This window comes from Poecilia reticulata, linkage group LG16 (assembly GCF_000633615.1).
Source record: "Poecilia reticulata strain Guanapo linkage group LG16, Guppy_female_1.0+MT, whole genome shotgun sequence".
NCBI classification, from domain to species: domain Eukaryota; kingdom Metazoa; phylum Chordata; class Actinopteri; order Cyprinodontiformes; family Poeciliidae; genus Poecilia; species Poecilia reticulata.
In genome coordinates this window covers 5,128,039-5,151,323 of record NC_024346.1, presented here as the reverse complement: position 1 = coordinate 5,151,323, position 23,285 = coordinate 5,128,039, and the positions used below count along the sequence as shown (strand labels likewise).

The 23,285-nt window shown below is 37.4% G+C and overlaps 1 protein-coding gene and 1 long non-coding RNA gene across 3 annotated transcripts in view; both read right to left on the bottom strand.

Moving 5' to 3' along the window:
- Positions 1-23,285, bottom strand: part of crppa (CDP-L-ribitol pyrophosphorylase A) — an 82,371-nt gene that overhangs the window by 11,385 nt on the left and 47,701 nt on the right. The gene's annotated exons all lie outside the window — the stretch shown is intronic.
- LOC108167034 (uncharacterized) lies at positions 7,070-22,163 on the bottom strand. Its single transcript, XR_001777434.1, has 2 exons — positions 21,877-22,163; positions 7,070-7,552 (listed from the first exon to the last, which is right to left on the bottom strand). It is a non-coding gene; the product is annotated as an uncharacterized LOC108167034 (long non-coding RNA).

Genomic DNA, 23,285 nt, shown 5'->3' with positions numbered 1-23,285 from the left:
GAAATGCAATTCTTGAAATTAGACAAAAGTTTATCCTGAGATGAAATTATGAGCTACTTTGACTAGCTCCAGAAATGTAGAAATATTACATACACACACAACCGAAGCAAGTACATTTGCATGCTTTAGTAAATACAATTAGGCAACAAAATTCAATATTTATTGTATTACTTTCCCATTTTTTCTTATGTCCTACAGTCTAGTTTTGTAATTTCCGCTGTTTGTTGCAGTATTTTAATATTCTGCTTGTGATTGGTTGCTTCTCATCCAAGCAATGCCATATTTGCCAGGAATCCTTTGATCAGACTAAAACAATCGGACTGTGATTGGCTGGTGTTGCAGTTCATTTACATACACTTTGCGTTGAGGCAGAGAGAAGATTCGCTGTCAACACAGAAAGAACAGCAAGCATTTTGTTGAGTTTATGCCAATAAAATACTGAGAGAGCAAGTGTGAGTTTTAAACGCACCACTAATTATTGTTCACTCACACAGATGTATGTGCTCACATCGGTCTCACTGCGCGTTCAGGCTGGAAGATCTTTTTTCAGAGACAAATAGTCAAGGTGACTCAGACTTAAAGGAAATGATGAACATCAGGAAAAACATTTTAATGCCCACAGGGGAAATGTTGCTCTTCAAAAGACTCGTTAGAGTGCAGGGCGTCATGGATTCTTAGGAAGATCAGGATGTTTTAAATAAAATCTGGTGTTTTCTTCAGGAAAACTGGAAGTGGGACTTTTAGCTAAATAAAGATTCAAAATACTTGAAGAAAGAGGACTAGAAAAGAGAAGGCACCTTGCAGTTTGGTATCTTATTGGCGTCAATAAATGTGACGAGATGTAAATGTATACAAATATAGAGAGATATTCATATTGTATTTTCCTCAATAGGATAACTATACGTAAATGAAAAGTTTTTTTATAATTACACTTCAGCAATAAAAGTTACATTTATTTTAGGGCTATAAACCACTGGTGTCAAACTCAAGGCCCGCTGGCCAAATTTCGCCCACCACAGCTATTTATATGGCCCTCATGACTCCAGAGAGCCACATAACTTCAGCATAAAAGTTTTGTGTTAAAATATTTTATGAATAAAATCAAATCAGTTTTTATTTGTACCATGCAAAATTACAATAATGTGAAAAGATGATAAATTTCATTCATCAACTGAGTGAAAAATGGAGAAAAAGCCATTTTTAAGAATTTAATAGGATGTTTACTAATTTGCCACAACTGGCACAGTAAGGACATTGATGACGTTGATGTGGTCTGAAATGAAAATGAGTTTAAAAACATTTTCACCTGGAGTGGCAGTACGTGCAGAGGGCTGCAAATATTTGAGAAACATTTTAGTATTTACAGCTGGCTTTGTGTGCTGAATCCACTTTTCTGACTGGTGGAGGAAAAGTATACAATTGCTATCTTCAGTTAAATGTGGAAAATAACATTAATTTTATGTCCCTTACATTTCTTTTGAATCATGTAATGCGTTTTAATGCAACGTTAGAATTAGCTGAAATCTGCTACATGTTCAGCCTGTCTGACTTCTCATTATGTTCATATATAAAATGTAATATTAAGAAGGTGCCAGAGGGGAAATAAAAGTTTTTAGTCACTTTGAACGTTTGTTTTATGACCATAAAGAGAAACAAAATGCTTTTCCAGTGCCGGCTCTGTTCCTCGCTCTGATGGAGCTAAAATTCCTCACTTCCACTCTTTTACATCACAGATTGTTTTCCATGTTTGAAAACTCTGAATCGTGTGCTTTGACATTTATCTGTCGGTAAATAAATAGCGTGTCTCAGCAGCAGTTATGAAGTCATGGGTTATTGCTGCTCAGTGTCAGTCAAATTTAGATCTTGCCCAACAGAAACCCGGTGACCTCTGCATATTTTGCACTCGAAGGGGTCACGGTTCGGGCCTCCGGGGAGCTGTTCTGCTCTCCATCTCCTCTCACGCTGGGGAGTGGAGTTCCCAAGCATTTCCCCTGACTGTGGCTCAGAACAATCCCACGTCGGCGCCCAATCAGGAGAGCGGAGCAGCTCGTTTCATCAATGTGGACATGACGCATGGCCAGGACAATGGGAGGATACGAAGGCATGCCGTAACGCGCAAACGCAGCCAGTTGTTTTACTGTGTAGTGGCAATTTCCTGAATTTTATGGTGTAACACTTTAAAAACTCTGAAGTCATCAAGTGTTTTGTCATATTAAGTATGATATAAAAAAAGGAAGTCTGATAATAAAGCTGTAAAAACCCGCTGCCTGTGGGTTATTTCCATGTAGAGTCACGCTACAAACGGACCGGAGTCGAGCCTTTCCGCCTGTGTCGTGACATCTGCTGAAACCATAGCCCTGTTTTCAGCAGGACCCCGTCCCCGTCCTGTTTGCAGTTGCCGTGACTACGGGGCAGCCCACAGGAGGCAGAGCAGGGTTTGGTCCAAAGCTCGCTGGGACCGGAGAGGAGGCGGCGGTTTGGATGGGATGGACTGCGCTGAGTTCCAGGGCTTTCCAGAACCTCCCTGGGGTTTCATTAAAACAAAAGGAGGAGGCGGCGGAGGAGGAAGGTCTTCCTGCTGGAGTTAGAGGTCCACATGCTGCAGAAACAACATGTGTTTCACAACACAAGATCAAATTAAGCCGTTCCTTTCCAAGCGGACAATCAAAATCCATCAAACTGACACTGGATAGTATATTAGGCTACTGATGAACTTGGGAAACTACTGCAACACATTTTTTTACGTATCTGCAGACAAATCAGACCTTAGAGTTGCATAACCCGTCACTTCTTTCTTTGTATACATCTCCATGGCCCATGATGAGATTTTTAAAGTTTAGTACAAAAAAGGATTTACTTTTATTCCAAAGGGAATAAACTGTAGATTATGTAACATGACATTTTTTTTTTAAATTAAGCTGTAAATAAATTGAAGTACTCCCCGAGTCCTGATCTCAAAAAATCATGGATCTGTAGAGAACAGATTAAGACAAAAAACCTGCAAATTGAATTTGTAGAAATTGCTTACTATATTTAACTTTAGAGTTGAAGTGTTTGGATTTACTAGAAATACTGTATATGAGCTGAAAATAGTGACATTTCCACATGAATTCTTCTAAACTCAAACAGTTTTTATTGTGTTAAAATAAAGCACATTCAGCTGATTGTTTCCCTTTTATTTCCCTACAAACTTCTGCATCTTTTAACAGAATAAAGGGGCTTCCTGTCCAAAAATAAGCATTTAGGAAAACGAGTTCATACATTTATTTTTAAAAAGTTAAGACTAATGTCCTGAAATCAATCAGGCAGCTGCCAGAATCCTAACAAACACCAGGAACATTAATATTACACCAGCTCCTTAATCACTGCTATTTGTCCAAGGATACAATTTAAAATCTCGTTCATGGTCTGTAAAGCTTTATTTAGCTTAACACCTTTCAGAGTTACTGGTCAGGTATGAACCATGTGGATCCCTCAGGTCATTAGAAACCTCATCGGTCTCTGTTCCCAAAATAAAACCTAAACCAGGAGGAGCAGCTTGTAGTGTCTGTTCTCCAGCTATTGAATCTGAGATGTACAGAAACTCCTCAATCTTTTTAATAAGGACTGAAAACATTAAAGCTTGCCTTATCTTAGATATTTATTTGCTGAAAGGGGACATAATAATTTTTGTACTTCTATTTGGGTCTCAACTGTTTCTGAAAACAACACAAGTGCTTAAAAAAATCCATTCAGCTGTTTTTGGGCAGTACTTTAATGTTTTTGGTGTCTGAAAATGGTCCATTTCAAAAACCTCCTGATTGTTAAGTCACATTCAACTGGCACTACCTGTTACCTAGCAACCTCAGGAGCCATGCCTCATTACCTAGCAACGCAGCCTTTTTCACGTTGAGTGGTGGGCGTGGCCAGCAGCAGCTCCTTGGATTTAAAGTGACAAGATGCCCTAAAGAGGCTCATTATGAAAGTAACTCAACATAGGCAGAACAGAGTAAAATCTCATTTTCTAAAAATGATTTTGTGCAAAAAATTTTGTTTTTTATGACCTACTGAAGACCACCTTTACATATTGTAGTTTTGATGTTTATTCCTTTTATATACTCATGTTTTTATGCTTTTATTTTATGCTTTACACGTCTTTCTGATCTATCAGATGATTTTATTTTACTTCAGTTTCTTTGATCGTCCTGTAAAGCATTCTTCCTTGTATTATGAATAAACTTGAATTATGAATTACAGTAATGCACTGCATTAAATGGGCTATGTTGTTATGTTATTAAATATTAAAAGAAAAAGGTTTCACATTGGTAACTAGTGCAGATTTGCCACTACTGCAACTTGCAAATAGTCTACTGCTGGCTGTATTTTACAGACATCAAATGTTTCCTTTTGTGGGAAATGATTGGGAATGAAGATATGTAGGAGAGACCAAGAGGTTTAGGAAAGAAAATATGAGGAAGAACAGAAAACAGAGGCTAACATTTGGAGTCGAACAGCTGCATCAGAGCAGTTTGTCTTAACAAAAAGGACGTAGTCTCTCAGTACAACAGCCTCATTCAGGAATTATTGCAGGATTTCCAGCACTTGGATCACAAATAATCACTGATTCACATCTAGAGATCAGTTCCTATTGCTGCGGCTACAGAGAGATTACGTGATGCGTTGTATTAATACATGATTTGTGGGTGAATGAACTTGGGGTTGAACAGATTTTTTTAATTATTTTTTTGGACGTTTTTGACGCATGGTATGAAGCGATTTGCCAAGTGTACAAACAACATCTGAGTGTACTGAAATCCCTCTGGTGTGTGTTTATTTTTACTGACCATCTGCTGAAAACTGGAATCTGTAGTTTAAAGAAAGTGGGTGTACAGTTACAATTAAACACAAAGTACAACAACTTCTGGGTGAGTAGAATGGGAATATAACACTACTTTTAACAAATTAGCATTCACTTTCAGGTTGACTGGAAGCAATAAAGTACATAAATCAATTTATAATTAAATGTAAGACATTTTAATGAGTAGCTTTATTAGAAATACAGCCTTATTAGGTATTTAGTGCCCTTCCTGCTTATTTGCTAATTTTGGCTGTTACACCTTCAAATAAATGAGTCTTTCATTGCAGTGAAAGAACCTCAGGATGACCAATTTGAAGGCTCATTTCTCTCAGTCGCTGTTTAAAGTGGGAAAAACATGAGAAAATCCCATTCAAGTCAGACGTATAGGTGGAGTCTAAAAATTCAGGAAATGGCTCCAAAAAAAAGCTACTTGCCTAAACTTGAGAATATTTATGGTCAGAGCAACAACTGAAACTTTTAAAACAACAGAAAACCAAATATGCCTAAGTCCTATAGAGAATAAGGGGAATGACGATGTTAATACTCACTTAGGATGTTGTTAATGTCAATGTTGTTGCTAAAAACTTATTGTATAGACTATTTTATAGACTATAGACTATTGGAAAAAAATGTATCCCTTTAAAAATGGTTTTGTATGGTGTAGCTGCACCTGAAATGACAGTAATTTGTGGACAGATGAGTTGTAAATCAGAGACAGTGGACTCCTGATTGTGGTGCTTTTTTTTTATGCGATGCAACACCAAATTTTTTAATGGGAAATTTGTGTATTTGCAGATTTTTGTTGTAGAGCGTATCTAAAATATTCCACAGAAAATCTGTGCTATCTGACCTACTACTGGCTGGTGTTTGCAAAACGGTCAGTCCAAACAAGATGGTTTCCACTGCATGTAAAGATGCATTTCAGGCTATAGTTGGTGTCTGAACTGTTAAAATAGGAAATCATTCGTGTTTCTACAGGGAATATCGAGGATTCAAAGATTTCAGATTTTGGTTTTACTGGCGCTTGTGGTCACATAACCTCCTACAAATACTGGGGATTCACTAATTAGGGGTGTAGAGAGACAAGAAAAAAAAAACAATACTTCACAAGATTTCATTACTTTTAAAAAAAAACTTCAAAGATGAATAAATCATGTAGACTGAGATCAATGGTGTTTAATCAAAGTGAGTACAAATAGTGAATTTCAGCACTATCCAGTTTTTGTTTCTGTTTAATTTTTTTGGTTTATCATCTTAAAATGAAGTTTTAATTATTAGCTGAATTGGATTCTTTTCACTTTCAGTTTCGTGTCTATGGCATCATGAGGTGAGTAAAGCATTTGCATTTCATCATATAAGATTAAGTGTTGTGAACATTGGGCCACATTTAAATCACACTCATATTTCAGAGATTTACAAGAGCAAGGAAAGCTGGTGGGATGTTTTAAAAACATTTTTTAACATTTAGCAGTGTTAAATGTCTTAAAAGGCAACATGGGAGCGTATTTTTTCTTTGACTTCATAACTTCTAACCCTATGAAACAATGTGCTGATGAGCAAAAGTGGGATGAAGGGATGCGTCTCATGACGGTTAACGGATTTGTTTTTAATGTAAAACAAATCTACTTTCTTTAAATTACGATGTTGCATGTTGTTTAGCTTTTTTGTTCCTCTGGGATTTGACAAGCACTTGATCTGAGAAACTAAACACACTAAAACAAAAGAAGTTAGATAATTAGACAAACCTCATTGTTGTTCACATATTTGACAAAAGAAACAATGGTTAAAATATGTCTGTTGTAAACATCCATCAGAGTTTACACTTCAACTTCCTGCTTCAACCTCAAGTATTGCTTTTGCTTAGCAGTTGGTTTGCTCATGTTTTATGCATTTCAAATATAGTTATTGTGCCTCATGTCAAAAAATGTTGTCCCGACTACAGGAATAAAGACAAAACAGGGAGGATTTAGAATACCGTGTAAGATTTGTATACCCGAATGTAGATGAATTGTCTCACATGATGAGGATTAGTCGTGTTAAAAAGTGCCGCAGTTTTGTAAATACCTTAACGATGTTCTGTGATCACACAGCACCATTTTCCCTCTTAATGAAGTGTGTCATACAAGCAGATGTTTATCTTCCACCTGATTGATCCTCTATAAGGCGCTGATTGTAACCGACTAATTACACAACTCTGAGTGGGAGGCAAAATATACACACACACAAACTTTGTGGAATGCTAAAAAAGTTTAAAAATACACAAGTTAGTGGTGCTGATGCATAAATGTATGTACAGATCCTCTGTATAAATACACAAACACATTTGCAGGCATGGGTGTGTTTGCACAGATTGCATGCCCTGTTCTCACACCAACACAAGCACCAACACACATTCCTGGACTCAAGCTCTCATTGGTTGTGTTTACATGCCGCCATCACTTCGTGGTCTGGCGTGAGGCATCGAAAGTGATCAGAAAGGGGAGCAACAAAAAGCCAGGCCAAGCCTGAGAGTAAATAAGCAATAAATCTATCCCACATCAGCGGAACGGCTCACTGTAAACACCCTCTTTAAAGAGAACATGTTGCGGCGTCTCGTGCTGATGGGAAGATGGCTGGCATTCCTGCTGCTCTCCACAAGAAAGGGTAGCTCTAGAAAAAGAGCTGTGAGTTTACGGGGGTTTGGCCAGTTTCTCCCGGGCATCTGGTGGCTTTAATCTGCAGAAAGCACAATTAGTCAACGTCAGAGGGAAGGAGTGAAGGCGAGATGGAGAGCTTTGTTTTGGATTTACAGCATGTGAGAACACCAGAGAGGAGGAATGGATGCTGAATATGAAACTGCATCAAGAAACAATGTTTTTCCAAGGTTTTTTCTTTGTAGAAATAATGGAAATTTTCTCTGTTAACGGAAAATGCATCATTGTCCAGAGGACTGCATACTCAGGGCTCAATTACTGCATTAATGGATGGATCTCTGTGGGTTACAACAGTGGAAACTGGAAAAAAAACATGTTTGTCACATTATGTCACGAGCCCATTCATCACTTCAGTCACAGTTTGTTGAAATTGTTTCAGATTTTATGCAGTGTGCAGCTCTTTCCACGCATAATCAGGTTTCAGAGGAAACAATAACTGCACAGGAACAATTTACTAATGTAAATTGAAAATAGGCTTTTGCAGTCACAAGTATAGCTAAAAAAATTTGAATGCCGTGAAAAAGCTTTTTACTAATAGTTTCTTTCTTGTAGTTACAGATAATAAAAAAACAAAATTCAGTGTTTCAAAGAAAACCATAATCCTGAAAATGTTAAGTACTGTATTCAAGGAAAGTTGAGTGGAAGAGAAACAAGTAGTAGGAAAAGGAGTACTAGCAACAGGAATAACCACAGAGGATTATCAAGTAAAATCCATTTTAAAAATTTAAGAAGCATCAGAATGAACCGAGGAGACTTTACTCTCTGTGCAATGAATCTGTAACAAATGTAAGTTCTACTTCATGAATTGCGTGACAAAAATCTTAAAGTTCTTCATGACATTCAAATTCTTTTCAGCTTTCATAATGCAACTTTTATTTTTGCTTGAAAGCGGTTTCAGCATCACATAAAACATTTAGCATTTTGCTGTAAGGTTATAAACGTTGGCAGCGTGGCTGTGACGTAATGGGAGAGTTGTGAGTTCAACATCGATGTGTCGACCTTTTGAAGCGTGAATCGCTGTTTGAATATTCTGTAAATTTAAATTCTTTTGCATGCAAACAACAATAGGATCAGAAAGTTTGTAAAAATGTATTCATGTATTTCCAAGACATTTCTATCTACCACCTAAAAAGAAATAATAAAAAAACTTGATATTTTTAGTGTTTGTTGTTGAGGCACTTGTCTCTTATCTATTTAAAAGATCTTTAAAACTGAAACAAAATGTGAGAATAAACTAGTACCAACTTATAGTTAGCATTACAGCAAACAAATACGGGTCTAGTATTAGTTGTCTATATACATTAGCTAATAAATAGCATTTATTGGGGAAAAAACTTTGATATAACTGATTAACTCCATGAACAACCAGCTATTTTAACATTGTCCTTTTGTGCTTAATCTCTTTGTGGTTGATGTCACTGACCAGCTGCTGCACAACTGTTAGTTGAGCAGTCTTCCATGATTGTGTAGACTATAGGAGAGCATTTCTGTATTAAAAAATATTCTCATTGGTTTTATGTAGCACCGAGTGAACACCGAGTATTTAAATGGTTAGGAACCACTTATTAAATCTGTAAATACTTGATTCACCCTCTAAACATGCTCATAAGTCCCTATTTTACCAGTTCAAACTCCCAATATGCATTAGTTCACAGAATGGGAACCATCTTAGCACTTCCACATCCACAAAAAAATCTATACTACCTAGTGTCAAAAACCGTTAAGTTATTCTAGGTTTTGATCATTAATTTCAGCTTTATAAAACAGACATGTCTATCAGAATATACTACATATGATGAAACTGATGCATTGTTTAGCAAATCACACAATGCATAATTCTAAAAATAAAGTATTGTCTGTGTGAAAAAAACAAAAATAGAAGTTACAGGAAAACTTTCGCTAATCCAATGATAGAGGAACTAGTTTTTCATTTAGCATCTTTGCCAAGTTTGAAGATGCTTAGCGCACTTAGCCTGCCACAAATAAATTTTTCCTTAAAAAGTACTATTTTACTTGGTAATCACTGACACATAATTCAACATGGTTGAATTAATGCTTGTTTAAAGCTTTATCATTAGCTTTCACTAAATATGGAGTTGGTATAGCATGCTAGCTGAACTAAAGTTTATGGTTAGCATTAGGATTAGCACAACTAACTGTTTTACCAGTTCTCACCAGTGGGAAAAAAATGACTGGATTGTCTTAAAGTGAAAATCTTATTAATATTCCAAATGAAAAACATGTCTGATTTTGTAATATCTCAATATTTAAGTCTATGGCTAAAACTAGCTTAAAATTTACATTACAACAAACATAAGGCTGCTGACATTGACATTATCTAATAAATTATTTATATGCCTTGGTAGATTTTTATTTCTTTATTTAGGATTCTATGACAGAAGTAAAAGCTTCCAAGTGCTGCAAATAATTAGCTGCTGAGGTAAAAGTAAATATAAATTAGGCATAAGTTTAAGTTTCAACTTTCTCTAACAAATGAAAACTCATAAGATGTTTTCATATTTCAAATTAGGCACGTAGCTAATCTGTGGCTGTGTTTCCTACACACTAAACAAAAATGTTCATTGTCTTGTAGCTGAAACATCAGATGTTCTGTCCGGTCATGTGAACAGAAGTAGTCAGATGAGACATGTTTGATATCTGAGAACTGATGACCCCTGTTGTTATTGTATGGCTTTTCCACAGTTTACGTCCTCTGAGGAACGTCAGCTCTGTTTTAATAAACTAAAACCTTCATCAGCTCCCTCTGTGCTCCTCACTTTGTGAAAACAAAAGTTGAAAATCTTTCTCGAAAGATTAATTGTACATATAAAGCCAAACAGAATTCACAGGGAGACAGAAAAGGCTGTTTGTTTCACTTTATGGCTTCACGTGGGATTTATGAAAGTGTACTACATTAACTGTGTACTTTACCTATCAATATTTATGGCACCCATTCAAATTTAGTGGAAGTTTTAAAAATTATGTTTCCAGAGACATTTAAATTGTATTAGAGCAGGTATCCTTGTTTCACTGTGCACCATATTATTGGGGTGAAAGGTGGGAGGTTTGATCCAGGTGGCTCTTTTTTTTTTTATTTATTTATTTTTTAAGAAATTGTCTTATGAGAAAAAAACTTGTTCTCAGATTAAATAACATTTAGGGAATGCAGTGTGAGCCAACATTTGATCTTCAAAATATTCCTGCTCTTTTCTTTAATTTAACTAGCCGGCTGATTTTGTTGGGTTTTTTTTACGGAGACAAAATAAACTCCCAATAACAAATGAGAAGAAGCATGCATGTCATTCATTTTAATCATTTAACTTTTAAAAAATAATATTTTGCCATTACTTTGTAAACTTACTGATAAGGAGTCTTTAAACCTTTTCGCTGATAAACTGTCTAAACAGGTTATTAAATAAAAATATTTTGTTAGATTGATCACTAGTTGCTTTATTGATAAAACATTGCCAGAGGGTCTGAAAGGTTGCTAAATGTAGTGACAGAGTTGGCAAGAATTGCTTTCCCTCATCCATCACTCCTCTGCTCATCCCCACACTTGGCCACGCCCCATATTGTCTCTTGGCCCCGCCCACTTTGGTGGAAATTTGGTGTGATGCTTTTACAGAGGGGTTAGTTACACTTTAAAGCAACTTTTATTCTGTGAAATGTGTTCAAATACCTTCAATGTGCAACGAGAGCTAATTACTCTGAGAAATAGGGAAATTTTCTGATGTCAGAGAGGAAGTATTGATGATTGGTCAGTTACATTCTCCCTTTAGCTCATTGGCTGTATGGCTTCACTTTAAATCCTAATATTCCGGGGCGTGGCCAGCAGCAGGACAGCTGCTGGCCACGCCCCCTAACTCAATGTTTATACCCTTGCATGTGAAAATGGCTGCAAACAGATGTGCAATCCATGCACCTTTGAAAAGCAGAAGTAGAGCTGGCTGCACAACCAACTTGACATTTGTCTTTCTAATAAAAATTACATAAAATTTAAAGAAAATCTAAAAATACTGACTTCATTTAAGTTTGAGAATTGATCTTAATCAACAAATTTGATTGATAAGCATTAGAATTTGATAACTAGTTACATTGACTGGTATATTAGAATTAGGATCAGCTAAAGTAGCTAATGTTTAACTCAATGAAATGAGAAAATGTCATTTACATAATAGGAGTGATAAATACACTGATAAAAATGTAATTTAGAGAAAAAGCTTCATATGATTTTCATGGTCTAAGTAGATTTGAGATATTACTGTTTCTAAGGCATTCAAATTTTATATTTTTTCCTTTAGTTCAGCTGTTTTTTTTAATCTACTCTAAAGTTAATCTTTTTACAATCTGTCTCTGAATGTAGATATTAAAGATACTGTTACTAACTACAATGGTAATGAATTTATTTGTTGCTTTGTATCTTAAAAAGAGCTTGCTGCTGCACTCTGAGTGTTTTACCACAGCTCGTCCGCCTCAACAGATTCTCGTGAGGTCACGGATGAGAGTAACGATCATTTTACTGGTCACGATCAGGACCATTTAATGGTGACGGAAAGAAACTGGGAAACTGATCCCGCTCTACCTTGTAAAAGTTGCACACTTAACTAGACGCATGCAAAGAAGTGAAATTGATCGTAGCAGAGTGGGTGTGAAATATACGCACAGCTCTCGGCCACCTGGAGGTGCACACATGTGTGTTTGTGCGTGAGAAAACATGACACCGTGCCGCCCCCCCCTCCATCCCCCCCCCCCTCCATCCACCACTGAGAGCTGGAGGCGAGGAAAAGAGCAACAACCTCAATAACTTCTACGGCTCAAATTAGAGGTGCATTTTTTTTAAAAGAGGCCTCCCACGCAGCTATCACCGTGTTCACGACTGAAGACTAATTATTAGCTCCATCAAACCAGAGTTAACCCTGGAGACTGAAACACCCGCTCTTAAGGATGGGAATACTTTTATAAAAGGCCTTGGAGACATAAAACAAAGCGATTGGTTTTGACGTTTGGGAACAATTTAGCTCATTTGGGGTTTTAGAAAAAGGGAACCAGTTCTGAACCGATCCTGTGCTTTATGGCCTCCTTCCCTCTCTGCTCTAGGTCGCTGGATTTATTTCTGCGTCCGCGCAGCAGGACATAAATCATCCTTGGACTCTTTCTTCTCTGCCCTCTCTTTTCTTTTCTTTCTCCCTCTGAAGCGAGGGATGTGGCTGTCTGCAGCCCAGAGTCCAGCTCTCTCCCCTCCGGAAGAATTAGGCCCGCAGACATTACCACATTGTATTTTGCGGCGCATAGTTTTTCAAATTGGGGGAACCAGTCCTGGCTCCACCACAGTCCCAGTCCTGCGGGCCCCTGGGGCCTCTTTCCCTAACTCTCTAATTAGATTAGCCGGGTCCCCAATCTGGCAACGAAGGGCTCCAATCTGGCTATCCAGCTACCTTTGCGGCAAAGCAATATCTGGTCTTAAGAGGAGGAAATGACCTAAATGTCGGTCAGTATGGTATTCTGTTACACCCAATGGTGTGCTGACAAAACAGCTTGAGTAATGAAGACGTTGGAAGAGCAACGAGGGAGAAGGGAGAAGAAAAAGGATTTACAGCTGAGCTCTTTGAAATGTGCTGGGCCAACTGAAGGCTTGTGGTCAGGGCAGCCATTTTGGGAGGAGAGCTGGCAGCTGAAGGGGCCATCACGAGTCGGGTCAGTTCCAAAACAGCCAATTAGGCACTCGTGCCCTGATGCGAATCAATAAATGTCATCCGTGCATGCCGCTACTTGGATGTGGACAATTCATTTGCCGCAAAGTAAGACAAAGAAGATCATTTGGTCATTAAAAACAATTATACATGACACCCCCTTGTGTCTGCTGTTACGCAAGTGTTTCAGCATCTTCAAGTGCCTGAGCAGAGGCCCGTTAAATATCACAGCAGCGTCGGAAAGGAAGTCGCGAGGCCAACAGATGACGCTGAATTTAAAGCCAGGCGTTTGAGAAATTTAGGAGCCTGAGAGTCTTGCACGACACAGTATATCTGTCAGTACCAATGCTTAAGCCACTGCCAAAAAGATGATTAAGAAGTATAAAGAAAACACAAAGTGAGTCTGTGCGTAAAAGAAGTGTATTAAAAAAAAGTTGTTAAAAGGGGATGAGGACAGTCAAATGGTACGGTGCTTCCTGCAGAGAAACACATGTGCGGACAAGGCGAGTGCAGCCATGCACTAAATTCCACAAGCAGCCATCTTGATGGGACGTGACAGTATAAAACACGGGAGGACGTCTGGAGATTTCACTGACAGGAAGTGAGCGCTGTGAATGATTTGGCCTCATAAATCATTTCTCGGGGAGCGATGCGGGACGCTTCCAAAAACCCGCAGTCCCTTCTTTTTTTCTTTTTTTTTTTGATGGAGTTGATTCCTCAAAGGGTGCTGCTGAGAGCGCATCGCAGCTCCCACGCTATGACACAAATCAAGATGTTATGGCAGCCTGCGATGACTAATTTGCTGTTGTTATGTTTGAGGGTTATTTTTTTTTCTTTTTGGAGAAAATAGTTGCAATCCTTCACTTTGGTCCAGAGGGAGCAAAAGCTCAGAACTCAGGACAGAAGGGTGGAGGTAGTGGGAGTGTAAGACATGTGTTCATGGGAAAAATCGATTGGGAATTCGTCTCTGTGGAATATTTTGTGAATGTTTGTGTGAGGCAGGCAGAGCATCTGACTTTAGGAGAATATTTAGTTTTGAGACGAGTTCTCTTGAGTTACAGAAACTGACCAAGCAAGAACAAAACCACAAGAGGTGTTAGAAAATCTGTTAGTGAACAGATGAAACAACATTTAAGAATCTAATATAGATGACTGGATGGATGTCGGAGAGCTTCAACTGGTAATCAATTAGTTTATCAATGTTTTTCCAGATTAGTCAACTACTCTATGATTATTTTTATCTTCTCTGCTGTCTGTGGTAGTGGTTCTGCATCATTTCAGAGTCTGACAGCAAATTTAAATAATTTCTGAATCAGGAATTCAGAGGTCCTGTGCTTTCTTTTTTAATCGGGTCCAACTGTCAGACTCAAAATTCTGAAGTAAAACCTAAAAGTGCTTATTGCTACTTGATTATAGTCTTTTGACTTGAGACAATATACATTCGTCCATCGTCTTCCACCATAAAATGAATTAATATAAAGTACATTTTAGCACTTCTCTGATTATTTATCTCCATGATTAATTAAAATATTTTAATTAGGTACCTGATTAGATGCATATATGTGCAGGAAGTGAAAGTAAGAAGTGAAAAATGGTTAAAATCACTTGGTTTAATAAGATTTATATGAGGAATTTGATTTCAAAGCTTTTGTTTAATTTGTACTTGTTATTGAATAACACTACTACTTTGTTACTGTATTTAGTGAAAAGGTGTTTCATAAATAAACTTCACATTCCTAATTACTGAATGCTAATGTATGAGCATGAAATCAGCATTATGAAAAGTACCTGAAGCTGTGTAAAAAGAATAATGTCTCATTACATGTCGTTTTATGCAGAGACACACACATGAATTTTGATGTTCATAAACATATTGTATTTATGAACGTGTCAAACTCCATCCCTATGAGGCTCATGTAAAGCAACATTTAGATATTCCTCTGCTTCAACGCACCAAAATCAAATAATTAGGTTGGTGATTTTATTTTTCCCCTTTTTATGTTGTTTTCCATAGATAAACTCACATACTTCTCCTTCGCCACTGCAGTGAGTGAGGCGGAAAACAGGCACAAGGGGAGAGGTGCAGCAGCAACATCCATACAAAGTGACAATTCTGGAATGAACAAAATTAACGCTTTTATTTGACGTAATCTTTTATGATCTGCAGCATCTTATTATTGAGCATCTGTAAATTCATTATATTAATGCAATATATAAATAATCAGAACCACCCTAGTTCAGTTTGTTCAAAAACTGAATAGACCTACTATTATTCAGTTCTTACCATCACATCAAAACTCATGTAGCCCTAAAATAGATGGTACATGTATGAAAATAACGCCAGAAGCCCAGAGTATATGTAATTATGTGGAAAATATTTAATCATTCTTAACTTTCTATTCCTCTGAAAGATCAGGCCATGCATCTTTTGGTAATGGAGATGTGGAACCTGCTTATATTCACCTTCCTCATACTGCATGTATGTAACAAATAGGGTAACAACACAAAAATCACAAAAAAATAATTTTACTAAAATCTAAATTTAAGAATTGCACTTTTATCAGAAAACTTTCACACTGTTAAGTTTTAGCTGTCCACGTACAAAAAGCTAAATACACATTGTGTCTACATGACTTGTGCTTGTTTCATATCCAAACAGAGTGATGCAAACAAAAAAACATCCTTGTTGGCTCAGCTTTCTCACTTCTTGTTAATAATAATATTGTTTTTTTATGCACATTTTGTACACTTCTTCTTATATACTCAGCTGACATTATTTTTTAACGAGAATGCTATTTTTTTGTAATAACTGCACAGTATAATTTTTCTTATGTTGTAAATGTGTCCTTACTACAAATCTGAACTTACTGCTGTGAGACCTGAACTGTGAAACAATAAACCATATTTCTACTTTTTCTGTTTGGAAACTGACCTAACATAAAGCTAGAGCTGCAGTAGGTAACTTCTATAAAAATGCTTTTGTTTTTTGTTTATTTGCAGAAACTGTCACCATGTCCTGACCAAAAGAACATTGTGTCAAAGCTCATCAGTGCTTTTCCTGCTAATGTGACTCTGCGTTTCTTCTAAGAATGCCATGACTAATTCTGCTGAACATTGTGACAAATGTCACGACTAAAACTCAAACTGAAGATGTGCTGTTTTGGTTTTAGGAAATGCAACGGATACTAACCGGTTTGTGTTTTTTCACATCATCCTTTTATGTTCCAGTAAATCTCTGCACCACAAGGTTGAATGCATTTCCAAAAAGACAAAGAAACATTTTTTTGTCGGAAAAAATGTGACAGCCCCTCCACACATCACACTGTGTTAGCAAAATACCTTATTTTCAATATTTGTCCGAGTATTCATTACAAATGTGAGCAAATCTTTGTTTATATTCTGCTAATGTTGAAAAACTACAATTTTGCAATTACGGTGTTTCCATTTAATAGGAAATGAAATTGTAATCACATGTAAATAAATGTGTTTACGCGATACATTGTTAAAAATTGTGGTAGAGATTAATGTAAACAGTTGTATGAGACATATTCATATTTCTGCCATCATATTTCTGACTTCAGAGGAGAAGTAGAGCAACAAGGCCCTTATATTTGGGCGCGGCTACATTTGCGGCATTTTGGGAAAATTGCCGTTGCCGATTTTACAGAACAGCTTCGGATTCAAGACACATAAAGTTTGTTAGAGGTCTGGTGGAACCAGCTGCATGTTGTCCAAAGGAAAACAAAAACAAACCATCAACAACCTCCTACTACTTCCTGCTGTTGTCTTCGTGGTTTTTGTCAGTAGTAAGATCCAGCTGTTGATCATGTCACTTGTATGATGAGAAAGAAGTGTCTCAATCGTGTTTCCATTAAATAAGTTTATTTTCATGATTTCAATTTGTGGAAATCTGTGTGGAAGTTTGGGGCAACACCTACAAAACTTCACTTCAGCCATTGTGAACCGTAAAGAGCCATCCGAATTGTTCACAAGGTTGATTTTTATTGCCATACCAACAATTTATTAATAGATTCCTACCTCCTCAAACTCCCAAACCTTTATAAGGCCTGCAATGAACTATTAACTAATAATATTCAAAAATTGTTTACTGATAAGAGTGGGGTTATATGACCTCGAGGTCAGAATTTTAAATGTTCAAACAACCATGAAATGAATGTGCATCTCAGTCAGTGGTGTGAATATTTGGAATAAACTCAGCAAAGAGTTTAAGAGTCCAAGCATAAGGTTTTTTAAGAAAAGTCTCAAAATGGTTATTATTAAAAAGGTCCAGGGATGAACAGGGGTGATATGGCTGGGAATTAAAGCAAATGCTTGGAGATTTGTGTGTAGATCAGTTATTGTGTGTGTGTTTATATACATGTATGTGTGCGTATGTATTATTTACATTTGGTTCAGGAACTATTTTTGGTTTAGAAGAGATATGGAAAATTGGAAGATTATTCATGAACAAACTTCCAGAAAACTGCAAAAGAGCCGAAACACTGAGTTCCTTTAAATTTGGACTAAAAACACACCTGTTTAGAGTTGCTTTTGAAACATAATCAGTGAAACATTAATAAATGTGTAATGATGGCAAAATGTAATGCTTCAATTGTTGACTGTATGTTCTGACTTTGTATTTCTGTGTTTTTATGATGTAAAACACTTTGAAATTCCTTGTTGCTGAAATGTGCTATGCAAATAAAATTTTATTTGATGTTGTGAACTGTAGGGCAGACAAGAGGTACGACTACATAAGCCAAACTTTCGTCATATTCCTTTTTCAGACTCTCAGTCACCAAACAAGTGGTGTATTTGCATGCATTCGAATGAGTATTAAGATATTGTATTTACACTTAGAAAGTAGGAAAGTTACACTTTTATTATGTTTTGTTGGTGAAATGTGTGAAATATGAAAAACATTCATCATCAATTTGTGCAATTTTATGGTTAATGGAAATGCAGCTGGTGTGGAGCTTTTTTTTTGTTGTTGCTTAAAATGCAATTAAGTTTTAGTTTTTTTTTTTTTTTGGCATATCTGTCCATTTTGATGCATTTCTGTTCACTTCTTCCTGTTTATTTAAACTTGGAGAAAAATCCCTTTAAATTAGGATTAAGCAAACAAATCTAGATGAAATGAGTTGTGAAAGCTTGAAGATGATCCCCAAATAAAAGCTCTTGTCAGACGTCTCTACAGCAGCATGTTCTGCTCTTCTGTGGGAGTAATCTCTGGATGAACGTCCTGTCTCGCTCACTGGAGGTGGGCCTGATTGAACGGCGTCTGAGGAGTTGGGGGGAGGGGGGAAGGAGGACGCAGGTGATGGAGACCGAGAGGAGACGCTGAGCCCTGCTGGTGTCTGCGGGTCTGAACGGCGAAGCGAGCAGAAGCATGGCTGTCAGCATGATGGAGACTCTGCAGACGCGGGGGCGTAACGAGTCAAACTCACAGCTGCTTCTAACTAACTCGCCTCTCACTCAGCTTCAAACTCAATTCACTGAACTTTTACTGGCACTGAGGCAAAAAGAAATGTTTTATAATTCAACGCAGAACATCTTGTTGTGCTAAATCTTATTTAAGTTTTCTATCAGCAAGTGTTTCAGTAGCAGATCCATCCAGCATCTGTTGCCCTCTGTTTTATTGCTCTCTTTTATTTGTCCTTTGTTGTCTCTTTTCCCATGTTTTATGTACAGCCTGTTGCTTCTCTTTCAGTCTGAGTTTTATTTTTCTGCTTCTTTTATTTTTTTATCTCAATCTTTCTTTTATCCTCCTTCCATTATTATTTCAGTTTTTACCCCAACTGTACCCATTTCCTTCAGTTCAGCCGAGTTTCTTTCAGTTTTGTTTTCCTGTGTCCGTTTATATTTTACTCATTGCACTACTTTAGCATATTTTACGCAACTAAGGCAAAGCATTGATCCAAGAAATTACTCAAGTGAGAGTAAAAGCTGTTTTTAAATGGTACTCAGGTACTGAATTCTACTTTTTTAAAGAGGTATTACAAATGCATAATTAAAAAATAACAATAAAATCACTATTTACTGTAGAGAAGCCCCAAAAAATTATAAAAATAAAAGCAGCTATACTTTGTGATATTGCTACATTAAATGGAAAAGTACAATGCTGTAGATTACTCTTTAACATACTTCCCCCCCCTCCAAAAGTTACAATACAGTAAATATAACTAGCTGTCCTACATTATCATCTCTTTATTATTCTTCTATGCTCCTGTTTGTCCTTCTTCCCTTCACATTTTCTCTTATTTTTCTGTGCTTTCTCCTTACATACTATTTCCTTTAATTTATTAAAACGCTCCAGTTTGATCCTTCTTTCCTTGTTTATTCTCTCACTACCATTTTTGAGCTCATTATTTTCTGTCTTTCTGATTTTCTACTTTTCTTAAATCCTGTTTTTTTTTCTCTTTTGACTTCCTTGTCTTTTCTTGTAGAATTTTATTATTTCTATTTGCTGAGATCTTCTGTGTTTACTTTTACTTCTATTTCAGTGTTTTACATCCATCTTGTTCTTCCAGCTTAGCCCGCCTTCCTTCCTTTATATCGTCCTCTTATTTCCAGACAGAACCTTGTTTTATGCAGTGAGTGTTTTTCGTATCATCTCAGTTTTGACATTCCCCATCTTCGCCTTTCTGGACGTTCTCGTTTATAAAAACAAATCAGGAAGAAAAACCCACAGAAACCCACGCGCTCTCTCATCCAGGGGAGATGAGTCATTTGCTCCTTTCCTCCACCTTCTGATGGAGCTCCACTGACCCAGCGGCCACCTTCAAACACAAATAACCAAGGCTGATGTGCGATCTCGTCCTCCCACTAAAGTAATTGTAGATAATTGTTGGACTTAATTTGGACCAATTACTAAACTCTGACACAAAATCAGCCCTGTTGGCATTTAAAAAGCAGACAATGTTTAGATCTGAGTCCTGCTCAGATCACCCCTGTAGAGAATATCTAAACACGAGCCTCAGATTACAGATTAAAGGTTTTTACCTTGATGCAAATGTTTCAGATTTGCATCAACACTTTCTACTTTCATTGTCTTTTTACCCTAAATAATTATCTAAATGATCATAGGATAAGTTCCTGTGATGCTGGGATACAATTTTGTGCTGAATTTGTTGAAGCAACAATGGCAGTAATCGCAGTCTGAGGTCTACTTGTTATGTCTCTACAACCTTGGCACACCTGTGTTGGAGTATTTCCTCCCATTCGTCTCTTCAGTTACTCTGAAGCGCACTAGGCAGACATTTTAAGTATTTCCAGAGATGTTTTATTGGATTTAAGTCCAGGCTTTTTTGTCCAGAATACTTGGCTACTTTGACTGTTTGATGGCTTTACGAGTTATTCAGTTCCTAATGCAGAAAACCATCCACAATGCGTAATGTTGCCCTAACAGAAGTAAACAGTACTAAAGAGACAAACTTAAGGTTCTCAAATAGACTGTGAAGTAACAAAAAAACAAGAAATCAGGACATAAGATCCAACAAAAACTGCAACTCAGCAGTTTAAAAACACGTTAAATATTCAAGTACAGAACAAAAATACAAGGGGTTGTAAAACTAAATTAGTTGAATATGAAAAGCAGATACAGACAAATTATTCTGACTTTGTTTGGTTTTATTTTAACAAAATTATAGATGTGAAGTTTGTAAAAAAAAAAAAGTATTTATTCTTCAAATTCATTGTGTTTAGTCAAAAAGTTATTTTCTCCCTGACATTTATTGCTATGCAAATTCTGCTATGCTGCGTTTGACGGTTGGTGGTTACCATAGCAACCAGTAATGGACGGCTTCTGTCTGTAACTGTGTATCAGCTCTGTGAATTTTTAAAAGTATTATATTTAAGCATATATATTTTAGACAATATAATTATCTACAGTGTTTCGTGTGTAATTTTGTCATGCTTTGGATAGATTTCTCCTTTTTTTTTACTGTTATAATGTTGCGCATTTTAGCTGACGTTTTCTTTTACAACTGTTAGCTGCTGTCAAGCAAAGTAGCCATTGCTCTGATTGCTTATTGCATTTTATTTAATGTATAGCACTTGGTTTTCTCTCTCGTTAGAATAAATACAATGAACGTGAGTTGGTCTGTTCTGAAGTCCAGCTATTGGACCAGAGACGAACTAAGAAGGGTCGTCACTTTATCATTCAAGGTCGGAAGTGAGAGTCAGGTGAACTGAACAGAACGACTGAAATTGTTTTCCAAAGTTGTTTTTGCCAGTTTATTCATGGCTTCTACTTGTTCGAGTCGAACTAATTTGTCTGAACGTAACACACCTGGTTGGGACTCATAGACCCAACCAGGTGTGGGTATTTATAAAAGTTGGAAATGGCTAGCTTAACAACCGACCCATACCTCCTCCCCCACGAGGTGTTCGTCAAATTACTGACTTTACCTGAATTCACACCACATGAATTATGTCACCACGTCATAAACAGCGTTTCCCATTAAACCGGAGCAAAATCGAAAAACGTACAAAAGATGAGATGCTAACCAGTTTTTTTTTCGTACATGCTAGGCTACATGGCAGTGCGGCACTGTCTCCATGGTTACTAATGGTTACGTACCTTCTCCATAATGCGATATTTGATATCTTTCTAATTCTGCTTACTTATAAAGCGTATGAACGTTAATCTTCTTACCTTGTAAAAAGTGTTCGCTGCAAATCCGCGATTACACCGAGGGCTGACGGTCATTATGATTAACGGCTGCGATCCATCGTCTTCGGCATCTTTCCTCATTAAAACTTATAAAATAAAATGGTTTGCATCCTTGTCTTTTTCAGCAGACGACCGCGCAGCACCCTATGACCATTTTAAAAGTGAAATCAACTAAATAAAAGCGATATTAGGCTACAGATTTCTGTTTTCTGGCAGGCTCTATCAGAGCGCGTTGGTTGTTTTGACGTCCATCATGGCGGAGCAGGAACAGTTCTGAAGAGTGACGTCATGTGCAAGGGGTCAATACCGGAGTATTAAAATAAATAAAAAAGTAATAAAGTGAGATGATTGCAGCTGGAGTTAAGTAATCTGACAACTGCAGGTAGAAACATTTTGGCAAAAAGACCAAAATCCTGAAGATTTTACCAACTTTAAACTAACTTTTGAAACCTGCTGATGTCAAAACACACCAAAGTCCTACTGATCAGAAACATCGCCTCTTTGGCAAGAAAATCCCTAATTTCATCCTGAATTACATTCTTCTGCAAAGAGCTGTGGCAGATTACTACTCAGCATCGCACTGTTGAGGCACAACACCGCTGTGGGCCCCGGGGCCTCACAGTTCAGAGAGCGCCAACTTCAGACCAAACCAACCTCCACTTCCAGCAGGTTGCTTCAGACGAGGCTGTCAGCGACGGATCTCCAGTCCTGCTGAGCCTCATTTTTTAGGGCGAGCCTCGTCTGTCCGCACAGCACCGGCGTCTCAGAAGGGGAGAAATGTGGACCTCATTTGGACCCAGGGAGCATCAGCAACAGCTTGGACTGACGGGAGGAATATGCGGGGGTGGGAACGAGGCCGGAAAAGACAACGCACTAAAAAAAAAACCAAGTACAATACAGTACAATGTGCCAATTTCTGCTGTTATGAAGTAATCCAACACCAACAGGCGAGACGGGCTGAAAGATGTTCCCCCGCTGTGTCGATTCCTGTCATCAGCTTTTAATGTTGCAGCTTTGGGTTTCCAGGAGCAGCATCAGAAACACTCACAGTGTGTTTTTCCTTCAAGTGATGTGGTGAAGAACTTATGATGATGATGATGATGATGATGATGATGATGATGATGATGATGATGATGATGATGATGATGATGAAAGCACTTAAGGGGTGTATGTGTAATTTGCTGCTTTAGAAATTAAATCCACAATGTTTAGAAACGGACTAAATTAGAAAATTAAAACTTCTTCCATTTGACTGAAGCCAGCAGAAGCTAAATTAACTGAAAGCTGCTTGTGTAACCGAGTCCTTTCTGCGTTGAGCTGGTTGTATTGAATGATCAGGTTGTGACACGTGCCCTGCGACAGACTGGCGACCTGTCCAGGGTGACCCCGCC